We start from the raw sequence: 14,854 nt of genomic DNA, 5'->3' as shown, positions 1-14,854 counted from the left end.
GGTCAGCGCTACGCATACTATCTCATTGTTATTGCAGTCGGAACTTGACTGTAACAATGTTGTAGCATCGCTCTCTGCTGAGAAAAAATCCAAAAAGCTTCTTAACGAAAAAAACTAGACAATCAGTCTAGCAGGAATGTGCTTTGGGGAGAAATTTCCAACATCCGGAACCAAGATTATAGGCTTTCTTGATGTAGCTACATGTAGCAGTGTTAACAACAACAACAACAACAACAACAACAACAACAAAAAAACAGTTGGAAATGGGATGTTCAGAACTGTGGGAAATATGAGATTTTTGCTAACAGTGAACTTTTTCATATACGTTTCCGTCACTTATGACTTTATGGATGAAAAAATGAAGAAAAGTATCATATGTGGTAAAGCATAAAGTTGGAATGAAATAGTTAATACCTTGTTCCATGAAATGATTATGACTATTTGATTCATTATTGACAGATAAAGTGTATATCTTCTCAAAACTTTATTAATCAATCTCTTCCAATCATGTCACAATGAAAATGAAACCTCAAATAACAGAGTATTGTGTCTGAAAACAAAAATTATTCCAACTTTACTGGCAGCTGTGTACATCCAATTTAAGTTATGGTACAAGGAAAATATGCACTCTCCAAAGTCACAGAATTGCTAAATATACTACAAGGATACATCCTCCTAGACTGAGTAAATATCTTTAAAGTATGGAGTCTTTTTGTTTTGGGAGAAAACTTGTTCTGTCATTTTCAAAGGTAAAAAGTGACATTGTCAGCTATTTTCATTTTCATTTCAAGCATTCTGTTTCAACTACTTCCCGAATTGCAATAATTTAAAATGTACTTTTTTTTTTTGCTAATTCCATCAGGCTCCTCAGCTCACCCCATTGTATCTCCTCTTCAGTGAACAGTGAAATATTTATCATCAAAATGTGCTCGAAGAATCTCGGTGAAATGTCTCCACATAAATCATTGTTGTTTGATGTGAGGAGGAGATTTTAAATATTTACCCGTGTGAAAAGTTTTGAAGCGATCTCTTCATTAATTTAAAGTCTTGATGCTAAAAATACCAGCTGTTGAATATATTTTGGAAATTAAACTCTGCTTAGTTGCTTTCTGAATGTACCAAAAAATGATGTTCAGTGCAGACAACAACTTTGTGTGAGTGCGACTGGTGTGAGTCGAGGCAATTACTGCAGATCAGAGGCAGAAAAACACGTCGCTTCACATATTGGTGATAATGGCTGAACACAATTGGACTGGATATATCAATGATACAGTGTGGTGGTAAATACATTACACTTAACCACTGAAAACAAATTGATTCCACTCAATGGGCATTAACAACCATTTCAAAGGCTGTCAATTTTAACATAATGTACAAGCTGCCCTTCTGGGGCTCAACACAGCAATCTGTGAGAAAGCCAAGTGTAATGTGGGCAAAGTGCTTGTGTCCCTCAGAGGAACACATGACCTAACTGTCAGATGCCAAAATGCCAAAGGCTTGATTGACAGTCTTCTGTTAAACTGCATGTTTGAACTCATTAGCACATTAAGGCCTCGCTACACGGAGAACCCTCAGCCATTGTGTATTAATGTTGTACTCTTGATTCTTTCAACTCGTCAATCAACACGGCGCCCTCGTGGGAACACGGAAATGTAATGACAACACGCTTTTTAAAAGCCTTCTTAAAAGGTTATCCATTGATATTTGAATATCAGAATGGTCATTTTTTTGCTGAAAACTCTACACATGGATTTGCATATGTATATGGTGTTTTGTGCATAAAATGGTGCCCCGTGCCCAGACAGACACATGCACACACAAAGCACATCAGTCAAAAGTCAGCACGGGTTCTTTCTTCACAACAGCTGTAATTCCAGTCTCAATCATAGCACAGTGCTGAGAGCTCAACATCAGTCAAGTCCGCCCACTCCCATTCTCACATCTGTCACATCAAACAATCATGTTGAACTTTAGGGTTCAAAAAATCTTTCAAGCTTTGCTACAAAAAAAAGGGGGTACGAAACAGTCAGGGACATATAAACATGTGTTCGTGCCAGGCTTGTATTTGTTGACAGAAGGTTAGTTCCGGGACAGAAGTGCAAAAATACACTGATACATCCTGATGTGTAGACGGTAATACCTTGATACAGCGCAGGTTACAAAAAGGGTTGGCTTTTCAAAGATGAGTGCTTGCATTTTTCCTTTTTAAGTTGCGACTGTCACCCTAATGCATCTTTCATAAAAGTGATTGACGTATGGTGTTATCACCCTCAGTGGCATTCTAAAGAGGGCTGGTGGCAGTCTCAATGCACTCTTCATTTTTAACTAATAGGGACAGCACATGGCTGGAAGCTGTCGCCTTGTTGCTCTCTGTTTGACACTGATGCATTTCTATCCCAGCTGAAAATGCTTGGTCAATATTTGTCTCCGTATGTACTGTATACTGTGCATATGGTAGCTTCTTTCATTTTGACACATGCTCTGTGGTGTCTTTTGTCAAATGTGCAGCACAAATTCATAGCTTTCTGTGGTGCAATTACAAAATAAGACCTCCTCCTTGTATTTTTTGCAATATGAAATATTCTCATGTCGACACTAGTCCTGAGGATGCTTAGACAATTTAGTCCAGTGAGTGACAAGAAAATGCCCTTTAGCATAATGAGACTTTGACAATTAAATTCCACTCTGACACACTTTTCCACCCAGGTTATAAATAATTAATTTGAAGAAGTAAGCAGTCAAGAGAATGTCACATCTCATTTGGTTGCGCTGAGCGACAATGACGAGCCTGAAACATGCGGCTTATAGGATATTATTGGAAGGTTGTTCTACATATCCTGTTTCACAGTGACACAAATGTGTTAGTGAATCTCAGTAAGAGAAGAGATGTTCAAAGCGGGGATTTTATTTTGTTAATTCTCTTAGCTCTTATTAAACGTTTGTTAAATGTTTTAAGTGCACTCTCACTTTTTAAGCTTCTAAATCAATGAGAGTGAGTGAATATGCCACAGAGAATCCTAAAGGAAGCTTTTAGTAGTTAAGGGGAGATTTAGTAGAAGAGAGATTGATTTAGTGTAGTCCAATTAGTTATGAGTTTAGTGTTAAAAAAACGGAGACTATATAAAACACGCAAGTCTCTGCTGAAATGAGGCTAAAAGTGGATGCCGACATCTTGGCAGTGCCTAACTTCGCTCAACTCCCGGCTAATCAAAAAAAAAGGGGCAAAGAGGTGGAAGGTGGGTGAGCTGACATGCATTGAATGCAGGAGCTAGCCGCCTGTGGACGGACCCACCAGTCACCTAAAGTGGCCACGCCCTTAATTATGCAAAACTTGAAGCCCTAATAAAAATTTAAGTTGTATAAAATTCTACACCCGTCACAGTTGAATTGAAAACTGTGAAATTAGCTTCAGAGACCAAAACAGTTTTTTGTATCGGGTTGGAAAGGTCTTTATGTAAAGTTGGTGTTTTAACATTGAGGTCTAAAAGACCAGTCTGTTCTCCCGTCAAAAACATAAAAATAGGTTGTGTGTACAGGCAGCAAATATTGTGTGATATTTATGTAATTCATTCACTGCTGCAATGCGTCCACCACCATCTTGCTGACGTAGTAGAAAGTGACGACGAAGCAAATTTAAAATGGTGGATTTCCGCTTTTTAGTTTGAGGTTGGGGTGGTGGATGGGTCGAACTAACGGCGGACTTTTACTCAGGAGAGCGCGGTTCATGTCCCGTGTGAAAAAGGTAAACCATTTTTAACTTTAGTTACGTTGTTCATGTAAGTTTCGTGAATCACGTTTTTGAATGTAATTGCGTTTTTTACATAACTTGTTATATTCACGTGACCCTCGTAACTACTTCACTTCTTGCATTTACGTACATTTATTTACTGTTTAAACTGTCTTTTATAATGCCTTATCAGACGTTTTTTTGCCCTAACCTTGATCAGTGGTTTTACAACATAAATCCACAGAAACTGCAGCCTTTTTTACAACAGTGGACCAAAGTGTGCTATTTTTAGAACATGCTATTGTACTGCAAGCCGCATTATGTACCGTGATTTGTGGTACTTACACATGACCTTCTGTGCTGTTTATTTTGGAGAACTTGTTGGGATTGACTCCCTTTCAGAGCCAGCCTCAAGTGGTCAGTCGAGGAACTGCAGTTCTTGACAGTTCTGCATCGGCTTCACTTTTCAGCCCTCGAGGCTGCCGCTTGTTAAAAGCACATTTTCAGCATTTGCATTCTGTTTGTTCTCCAAAACGACATATGACCTCAAATGACAAAAAACACATTGTCAGCTGACATTGCACGAATGAATATATACACTTGTGTGATGAGGCTTGACGATTGAAGTTGTTGACGTGCAATCAAAACCAAATCAGATGCAAATGACTTCCTATTGCCTTTCACAGTGACTTTTCTCAAAACAATCATTCTTTGAAACAACCTCTTTCCCAAAGATCTTGAAAGCAGATTGACTGTATTCAGCCTTCAGTAAAGATGAACATCCGTCTAACCCTCCATTCAAACTCACTGTATGATGCAAGTCAATGCAAGTCAATATTTTATGGGATTTCACTCAAATTGCCATGCATGTCTTACAGGGTCAACATACTCCAAAAAATCCTGAGGTTTCCTTGCCTGTGTGAACGATAGATTCTCCCTTCCAACCCGCCTGTAATTTGGTGATGGAAATGTATTCCTCTTTCAGGCTGAAATGTAGAATCGTACAGGTCATATCAGTCTTTTGATCCAGCAGCCATTAATAATCATGGGGCATGAAAAAACTAGACTTGCATATAGTCAGTCCCATTAATAAATGATAGCTCTGATCCAATTAAAAGGCCCTGCAAAGGAGGGTTTCTCAGGGTGTCCTCACAGAACATTTTTTGAAGGCACGCAGGCCTGTAAATAATCAAGCCCGGGGCGATCCCGCCCTCAGTACCCAGGAGATGCAGGCTGTGTCAACAGCGTGGCACTGTGCTGTCACCACATATCACTCCTGAGCCTTCTCACAGCCCTCAGTCGTGTGAAAACCTCACAGCCCTTATCTTTTCCCTCCTTACCACTCCACCATGTTAGCCGTAGAGCATACACACCGGAGCCAGCCAACTATTCAGACTTTTTTTTCCCCCCAAACAACATGTTTGCCTTCTCCATTTGGCTTCCTTTCTGTGGTGTTTTGAGCTGTGCAAACGGAATACAGAGGTTTGAATTGGCAGATGTATCACCATGAACACAAGCAAAGATATTGTAGAATTTAGCAACTTGTCCCCTCTCTATTACCATTAATCCCCTCCAAATTTACACTAACATTTATAAATGTAATACTGTAATCAGTCACTCATGAATAATTACATTGTTCTGACTGTGTCTAAGCTGATATCCTTAAGAGCTTTAACTCCAATATAAGCTTGTCACTGCTCTTGCATCATCATAAAACACTTTTCTCATTCCGTATTTTCGTATTTAATTAATGCATCAGACTCCTCTTAGCTAACAAATATTGTCAACCACTGATTCTGTCGCTGAAAATGTGTGATTAACGCCACTGTGATTGTCGTTGGTTACGCTTTTGTGTGGCCGACGCGTGCTGACTGGCCCTTTAAAAAGGAAATGCATGGAGATATGAGGTCTTGGATGAAAATTCATGTGACTTGCCATCATTAGTGGAACGGACACGCTCATCCAGGTTGGCGTTTAGCTTTGTGCCTGGGGCTTGATGATGCCCTAAAATATGAGCCATAGTGTGTGTAGAGCAGGCTGTGACCTTCTTATACAGAAGCGTTAATACTCCAGAACAATATGATGGAACATGGGAACAAAATGATCTTAATTAGGAAAGGAACTCATTCTGTCTGACACCAGCAGAATCACCAGTCTACCAGTCCACTCTCCGGCACCTTATTATCATGTAATGACTGCCATTGAATTAAACATGTCAGCCCAACTTTGAATGGAGAATGAGAGACAACGCTGTATATAATAGAGTGGTTGGTGACGCTGCATTCATGCTGAAGCTGGGTTTGAAAATGATTAGGTATGAGCAGTTTTGTGTATAATGCGCTCTCTCACTGAAAGGAATGTCGAGCATAAAATTGCATTTATTTAACCATGGTCTCATCATTAGCATTTCTCACTTACCAAAACATGACATATTTCGGGCCGGGCCGGGCTGCCACTCTGGCATCAATTTGACAATGTCATTACTGCTAAGAGGGGCCTCGACTTTCAAATGAATACAGTTAAGTTTTTCACTCGTCCACAAGCTGTTAAGCAATCCTTCAAAGTTAAAACAATGTGATTGAATCGTAAACGTAATTATTTTGTTGCACCTACACACACGGAGGACTATAGAATTTAATTTAATTTAATTTGCATGAAACCCTTTAATAACTGTGTTTCAAGGTTATATAATAAAAGCCTTATGATGAAAGATTCTCAATGGCATCGTCTTCATTATTCCCATGCTTCTTGTGCATTTTATTCAGTGTAAGATGACAAGAATGTGAGCACTGCAAATTCAATGTTTTTATGGTTGAATAGATGGAACTCCTGCCACTAGGGTTGGGGTTAATTAAAGCTTATAATCCACTTACTTTAAAATATAAAACCTTAAATGGAGAAAAATTCATCTCTCAAATTTACACTGATTTGTTTGAGGTGAAAGTGAGTTGCTGTACAACTGTACAGACAACATAAAAAGTTTTCTTCCCCTTGTAGATCCTACTGAAACCAATGTAAACTCATTGCTATTCATGTGATAATGCACCTGATTACAAGTACACACTGTTGCCAGTCTCCAGCACAATTAAGATGCTTGCTCTTGATGACTTATTTGCCCCATATAATAATTGACATATCCCTAAAGTGCAAGCAAGGCATTAACTCTGGGAGGAAAATAGACGTGAATGCTATGTATTTATTGATGAAATAATCATCAAGCTGCAGTTCATTAGACCCTACTTTATGTTTCGGTTTTAATTATTGGCCCTGGAAGATGTAACATGACAGGATCTTTAATCACCCGAGACAGAGGCTTGCTTCAAAAGGACACCTTGCTGACACGCTGAGCAGGGAAATGTGTCTGCAATGCAGATTCACTGATCTCTATGAGTACATGTGTCACATCACCTTGATAATTAACAAAGGGATGTGTCAATTACCACCGGGCAATCAGGAAAGCCGTAGCAGCAGGTGGGTTTCGGGGGCTTGGGATTTCAGTTGCAGTTCAGGCATCGCTGCTGCCAATCAAAGGTGTGCTTACCTCTCCATATATAGGTGGGGGGAGACCACCAGCACCAGCAGCATTCCCACAGCAAATATTCAAAGAAGGGCAAATTGGACTCAGCTCAGTGGAGCAAGGAGGGCACAGAGAGAACCCTTCTACTGACTTGTTGTGCACATGCGTACTGCGTGTCTCCGGTTCCCACAGAGATAATCTGCATTTCAGCATCACATGACTCACCTAAGACTAGAAGTGTACGACAGGACTGATAAATCTTAACCGGTTTCGAAGTGCATTGCATCACACGCGATGAAAGATTTCTAAGAGAATCACTGTGAGATTTGTTTTTTGTCTTAAATATTTTCACACCATAAAAATGAGCTGTTTCTGCAGTCTGTACCTGCCACTGATGATCCCGCTGTGACTGTTGATCTAGCAGGAATGTGGATGTTTCAACATGAATAAGCGGCGTGTTTAGTGCCTCACTGACTTACATCACCTCTCAATGAAGTAGCGGCAGGTTACAGAGGGCAGCTCTCAGGCATTATGTATCTTTTTACAAGCCTAGATGTTTCACTCTGGCACCGGTAAATTAGAGTAGTAGTGGTGTGATGTCAGGGATGTAAGAAAAGACAAACGAATGGTTCTTATTCAAAGAACTCTTAAAGAGGAACTAGTAGAATCATTTCACAAATATATATCTTGCTCCTGTAAGATGCATTAAAAGTTGTGCACTGTAGCCTGAGCAACTGTGGGCAGCTGCCCCAAACTCTTGTCCATTGCGACTTGTTCAGCCTGCAGCCACTAAACCAAAGAACGAGTCAGAGTCGCTGTTCAGCGACGAACTCGGATGAACTAGCTAATCTACTAGCCAAAGGACAACCCACTGAGCCAAAGAACGAGTCACTCAGGAGTACGAATTTCCAATGTTGGGTTGTGGCTCCTTCAGATTCCACTAAAAGATTCTCGTCTTTGGATTTTTATCTCTCTGTTTGATTCACTTATTTTTAAATTAGTCGTTGTTGTTGGGAAAACAAGTCTTTTTTTTTGTTTTTTGATTTTTGGTTTACAAATGAATAACGGATTATACTTTAGTACCCAGACTCTTTATAGGTTACGAGTAATGATTGGGAGAGATCTTTTTTGATGAGTATACACTGTTTTTTAGGAAAATCCTATTTATTGAGGCTTTGAAATAACTGTTTGTCTCAGTGATATCACAGTCTTCAGGCTTCAGTGTGGGACCCGTTTGCCTCTTCCCATGTCTGTGCTTTAAAGCCCTGTGGTTGTTGAGGTATTTACTGTCTCTTCTTCAGCACATATTGCTGTGTGGGCTGGTGGAATCTGTACTAAGTTTTTGACACAAAGTCAAAACCAATTAAATTACTTCCATGTATCCTCTTTGAATTTCTGCTGCATCTATTTAGTAACAAATGTCTGGAGTAAGTAAGTTTTAGTTGGCATATGTTGGTTTTCAAGAACACATGATTCTTCCCAGGTTTAGTAAAAGAAAAACTATATGGTAATAATAATGAAAGTGGATGAATTTCCCAAGTTTGGAGCATTCACTTGTTGGTCAGAAATTTTAAAAATTACATGAATGAGCTGCATTATCACATAGTCAGCCTGAAAAATGGTAAACATGACTTAAAAAGGAGTATAAATCATAATTTATAGTAAGTCACAGAATTTCTGAATGTATTTATAGAAAAGAGATGTGAATGTATAGATTAGATGGATCCAGCTGGTTGATCATAGTGAATAATTTAACTTGATGCATGTATTATGCAGTGTCTAAAGCACAGATGACATGTTTATTAATGAATATCTGGAGAAAAAAAACACATTGATAGGTGACAACTTGATTTAGCAGATGCAAATGAATATGAAAGGAATCCTATATATGTCACATACACGTTGATATTTTCTGCTGTATATTCTGGTCTTTATATTTTATTCACCTAGTTTTTTGTTACCAAATGACTTTATTTTCCCGCAGGGATTGTTAAAGTTTCCATCTCCAACTCTGTTTCTCTTCTATATTATTAGTTTACTGCCAAGGATTTTTATGTTGGCTCTGACGATAAATCATTTTTATGTGTGGGCTCTCTCTAACTATTGATGACAACCAAAGCAGACTAAGTTAATTTCCCGTAGCCATGCAAGCACATAGACTTGCAAGTAAAACCACATAAATAGCCAGCAGCTATTATACAGTAAACCTGTTGTGGGCATCATCCACATTCATCACTGAATTTTAAAAAACATATAAATTATTTTTTTTCACGAAAAATGAATTAAGGAAAATATCACCAATGAAATGAGGTCAGTGACTGAATACAAAACCCGAAGCCATGTGTCATGTAGGATGAAAAAAAAAGCGAGAAAATATCTCACCCCCAGATATCAGGCATCAGGGTACATATTTGTGAAAATTAAATATAGCAATGCTGGAAATTAACCAATTCAGTAAAATGGACTGGAAAAAGTAACTTGTTTTATTCAATGTGCTATATGTTAGGAAATGCAGACCCGGTTTGATGAATCAAAACCTTTACTGCATGCAGCATGGAGAGAAGACCACAGTTGTTCTCTGCCAAACACAGAGTTGTCTTGACTTTTATAGCATGAGATGCTTACATGAACAACAGAAGTAAAAACACTTCAGGACAGTCATATAACATCAAGTAAATCATTAGATGGTGTTATTTATGATATAGCGGCCAACGGTTACATTTGCTATTTGACTGACTAGAACCTGTTGCCGCATTTTTTAAACTGTCTGAAAGATCATAAAAATTTTGTACAGATTTTCGACCAAGGCAGTTCCAGGGCCGGTTCGGAGCCGATGCCATATGATCACCAAAGAACCGGCTCTCGTCCAGGAAAACTGCTTCCAAAGCAGCACCAACTCTTTGCTGGTCTTGAACCACGAACCGCTTACGCCAGGGGCTGGTGGCGGGATTATCATGACCAAGAAGACCGACTGAATGTGTCATTCATTTTATTTTATTTGCTTAACTGCAATGTGATTGATATTGGCTTGTGTTAGCGTGCTAGCTTTGGCTTACAACAACATTTATGTCTTACGTTCACTGTTAATAAGAACCGTCCGTCCGTAGCGTTCAAGACGAGCAGCACAAATGTGTTGTACCAGTCGTGTTTGGATGCCAATGTAGGCTCGCAAAGCCAGGAGCAGCATTTGTAAAGAGATGATGTAGACCAGCATTGTTGTTGTTATCGCTGCAGAGAGCGGAGACTTATACACTGCAAAAAAGCCAACTTGTATTTTTTGGCTTAAAACAGTGATTTAAGTTGGTAAAACTTGGAAATATAAATGACTGACATTTAGGGCAATAATGTAAGTTAGCACAACAAAGGAAACCAGTTGCACGCTCAAAAACAAGTTTGTGAGTTGTTGTTACTTATATCTTTAAGTTGGGGTTCAAAACAAGGGACAATAGTTCTGCTAACTCTTATTTCTTTGTTGTGAAATGCGGGAAAGCGATGAAATTCGGTCATTAGCGAAAGCTAGCGGCTAACTGATACTAGCTGCGGTGCTTGTTACAGCTACAAGAGTAGCCATTAGGATATTAATGCTAACTCAAAATTGTGGTCGCAACATTAGCTGACATTTCATAGCAGCGTTACAATCGTGCCAATTCAGCACATTGCAGAAGTTAGCAGAAGTAAGGATTAAAAGTTATTACAATGGGAAATAATATAGAGTTGAGCAAACTCAAAAACAAAACCTCAAATATTTAGTTTAATTGTCCAACTTAAAATTTTATCGAAGTTTGTTGCCTTGAAATTTTGAGTTCACCCAACTTTTCTTTTTTTGCAGTGTACGAACGTATAAAGTGACATTATGACGTGGCTCTTGAAGCAGTGGAAAAGCAGCAGTGACAGGAACTAGCAGGTCAGGCATTTAATCAAATCAGCCTACTAGAATGGGGTGTATAGGTGTAAGTTATTTAGGTTTACTGCTAATTCTAACACCTGTCTGCATTCTCAGTGACAGCAGCTTATCTGATCTCAGTCGGCGTGGGAGGACACTTCTCCTTGACAAAACCTTAGTTGCATACTAGTTTTCATTAGTTGAAGATGTGAGGTCTGACAGCCAATAAATAGATGTAATTGACTTGTACGCTCAAGTCCATAAAAAGAATGGACAAGCGTTTGCACACCAACACACTAAATACTTTATTAACTAAGTACACTTGTTGATCAGGTGGCTGGGACATATGTCACAGTAGGTGCCGAAACATCGTGTTTAGTCTTATTCACATCAATGTGAATTAAGGAAATAGTCTATTCAAAGTGTTGCCTCCCATTCTTCTGTAACACTCGAGAGCGTGCCGTCCCGTAAAGTAGAGAAGCCGTGAACTCCTCTTAAGTATTTGATGTCACAAATCATAAATCTTTCAGTATAATTCTAAACAAAACCCGCTCTGAGATACATTACTCAGAGTCCCCAGCTGAAGGCCTGGCTGCTTCAGAAGTGGGAATGCTGTATCTTTGAGGAGAACACAGCCTCCTGTACTCATTCTGCTTCAGGGGACAACAGTGAGCTGATGCACTTCCCCATCTGAAGTGACAATCCTGACAGAATAAAAGTAATGGCAGCACTAAACAGTGGGCAATGGATCTGACAAACATTTAGATGCTATCTCCCAGTTACAGTGAATAACTGCGCTGCCACTCCTACAACACCAGTAGCCACTGGCAACACCAGCCAGACATGTAATCCCTTTGGACAAGAGAGCACCTCATCAAGCACAAGCCCAAATCAAAGTAATTGACAAAAGCAAGGGAATAATGAATGAAGCACGAGTGGATAAGCAAGCATTTTTATCGGAATAAAGACTTTAGCTGTGTGTGCTGTCCAACTCAACAACAATGGAGGCAGTGATTTGGGAAGTTAACATAGCCAGAGATGTTTAACCTAGATTTTAATTTGTGTATTCATGCATTTTTGCCCAGAAAAAAATGCAACTGTTAAAATACATATTAAATTGTGTATTTATATTACAGTGCGCTGTCTGTTTTTATCTTTTTCACACACTGTGGTCTTGATAAATGTAAACAATCAAGAATATGTGTCAGGCTAAAACGACTTTACAACTGCGTTCTTTACTTTTAGTCTGCTTGTTACCCTCATTGTGCCAAGCAGTTGTAAGGCACAGTAAGCCAGACAATATTTCCTCATCTCATTTATGTCCCCTCTGGGTCACACTCAGTATCTCGGCAAAGACTTCATCACATGCACAGCCTATTTACAGATGCAATTTTATCCCCACCGCTGCAAAGATAATTCTACATTGCTTGCTTGATCGTGTTTTCACATCCATTTTCATGTATGCCTCCGTCACCCCCAACCCCCACCACCAATGTGTGTCAGCAAGGCTGAAGCAAAATTTTAATGAGGTCAAAAAGTGCATCGCATAGAAGGGGATTCTGAGGGTCCAACCCTTGAGACATTTTGGCCATTTAAAACCAATTTCCTCCAATCTTACAATAGATTTGCATATTTCATGTCCGTCACAACCTGCAAAATTGACTTATTGTGTAAGAGATCCAATCATCACGGCAGCCCAGCAGTTCAGTAATTGGGTTGCCATTTGTTCCTTGAAATTCTTAAATTCTTCCTGGCACCTCTCTAAGAGTTTGGCTCTGTGTGGTTACATCATACTTTCCTGTGTAATACTTTTTTACAATAGTCCTTAGAGAAATTGCCGTGTGCTCTCCTGACATGCAGAGACCGACCCTTTTGCAGTCCCGATTTGTGCAAGAAGTACAGTGTGTGCTCAAACTGAACACCAGGCAGTACAGTAGAACGAGCAAGCTCCAGGCTGGAGGACTGGACATCAAGGAACTTTTTCAAATGATGTCCATTTTTTTGCAGCACCAAAATGTTTTTTTTTGGTTTATAACAACCTATCAAATAACCCTTTCATATTGAAAATATTCACGTTTTTCAGGTGTTTATTACAATTATATCCCTTTATAAGAATTAAAGTATGATAAAAAGCCATATGGTCACACAGCCTCAGTCAACATAAAAAAGCAGTGCTTTACCCACTCATGAAAACATTCAGTCACAGCACCAACAGTGGTCAAACTCTCCACAGGGAATCTTTAATGTAAAGTCACTCGGCACTTGCCTTCAATCGTAATCCAGTTAAGTCAACACACAAGCCAATAAAAGAGGTTCCACTAAGTACAGTCCATAAAACAAACTAATTAAAGCTTGAATTTAAACAACCGTGGTTTAAAATTTCCATTCAATTATTTACCAGAGATGCCTTGTGTTATTCAGATTCAAAAGATTGTCCTTTGATAAATGTAATTCAGCTAATCATTTCACAATGTACTCAAAGGAAAGGGAAAAACACTCACAATGAAACTTTTATAAATGCAATAACACCTACAGTGTTTACAGTAATAGAATAGATTAATGTTAAAGTGTATTCATTATACTTTCTCTGTTTTGAATCATTTCCCACCATATGTCTGTATGATTTACAGTGTGTGCGTATTTGGCATGCAAATTGGTAGTGGGACTTGAATGACACCTCAAAGGTTGCGCCTTCCTTTCAAAGTGAGATAATGACATATACAAATGAAGTAACCTTGAAAGAGATGTTTAAGTTTCCACTGTCAGCAAGCGTAGAGCTCACGGGGGTTGAGGAGTCTCACTTGTTTCTCTGCCTTCAGTGTGGTTTTCATGCAATGTTTCTCCTCATTACTGTAAATGTCCTCTAACCACTCCAACAATCAACCCATATCTGTCACTGTGCACGCACTTGTACAGTTAGTTTGATACATTTCCCTTGCAAAAGGCTCATGTGATACAGTTGCCTCATCTGCCCCAGTTTCACTGAGGGTCCGAACTTGATGGTCAAAAATTGAAAGGAGAGAGAGGAGCAGAAAAAAAAACCCCAAAGGTGGTTTGTTGTTTTTTTTGCCAGTCAGTTGTAGGATTTATACAGTGTATATATATTTTTTTACTTTATTTTATTTTATTTTTTATTTTTTTATTTATTATTTTTTAAATTTAATTTAATTTAATTTTACTTTATTTTATTTTATTTTATTTTATTTATTTATTGAACTTTTTATTTTTATTTGTATTTTATAGGGACGATGTAATTTGACATAGTTCCAATACAATAGCATGAAACTCTTGTCCCTAGCGAAGGTTTTACATGTACGATGTAATTGAAATACACAGCCTTAAGTATAATAAAACCAATGAATAAAAATCCATAAACACAATACTGAATCATAGCCAAAACCATCATTACAAACTCTTTATTTAATTGCATTAAGAAGCATGCAATAAAAATAAAGGTAGTCATTTATATATTTTCTCCCATAGGGTAAATGAGTGCCATCATGTCTAATAAAAAAATACAGACATCATGATGGTGGAAATAGGGCAACTCATCAATATTGTGAAGTCTAATTTGTTCCCATATTATGATATTAATTCCAAAGTGGACAGATGGCACCATTTGCATGTCTACCAGCACTCTTAGGGATCAAGCAACAATTTTGCACTTCACTGCAACTGTCTCATAAGAAGGTCATCCATTAAGTTATGCGAGGCTTTAAAAGCCTTT

General features: G+C 38.6%; 1 long non-coding RNA gene across 1 annotated transcript in view; it reads left to right on the top strand.

Annotated features, from left to right (window-relative positions):
• LOC131982308 (uncharacterized) overlaps positions 1 to 11,134 on the top strand; it is a 127,045-nt gene extending 115,911 nt beyond the window's left edge. The window contains exon 3 of the long non-coding RNA XR_009395372.1: positions 11,074 to 11,134. This is a non-coding gene — a long non-coding RNA (uncharacterized LOC131982308). The remainder of the gene's footprint in view (positions 1 to 11,073) is intronic.
• The last annotated feature ends 3,720 nt before the right edge of the window (positions 11,135 to 14,854 follow it).

This window comes from Centropristis striata, chromosome 12 (assembly GCF_030273125.1).
Source record: "Centropristis striata isolate RG_2023a ecotype Rhode Island chromosome 12, C.striata_1.0, whole genome shotgun sequence".
Lineage (NCBI taxonomy): Eukaryota > Metazoa > Chordata > Actinopteri > Perciformes > Serranidae > Centropristis > Centropristis striata.
The sequence above is the reverse complement of the archived record's forward strand: the minus strand, read 5'-3'. Positions and strand labels throughout refer to the sequence as shown.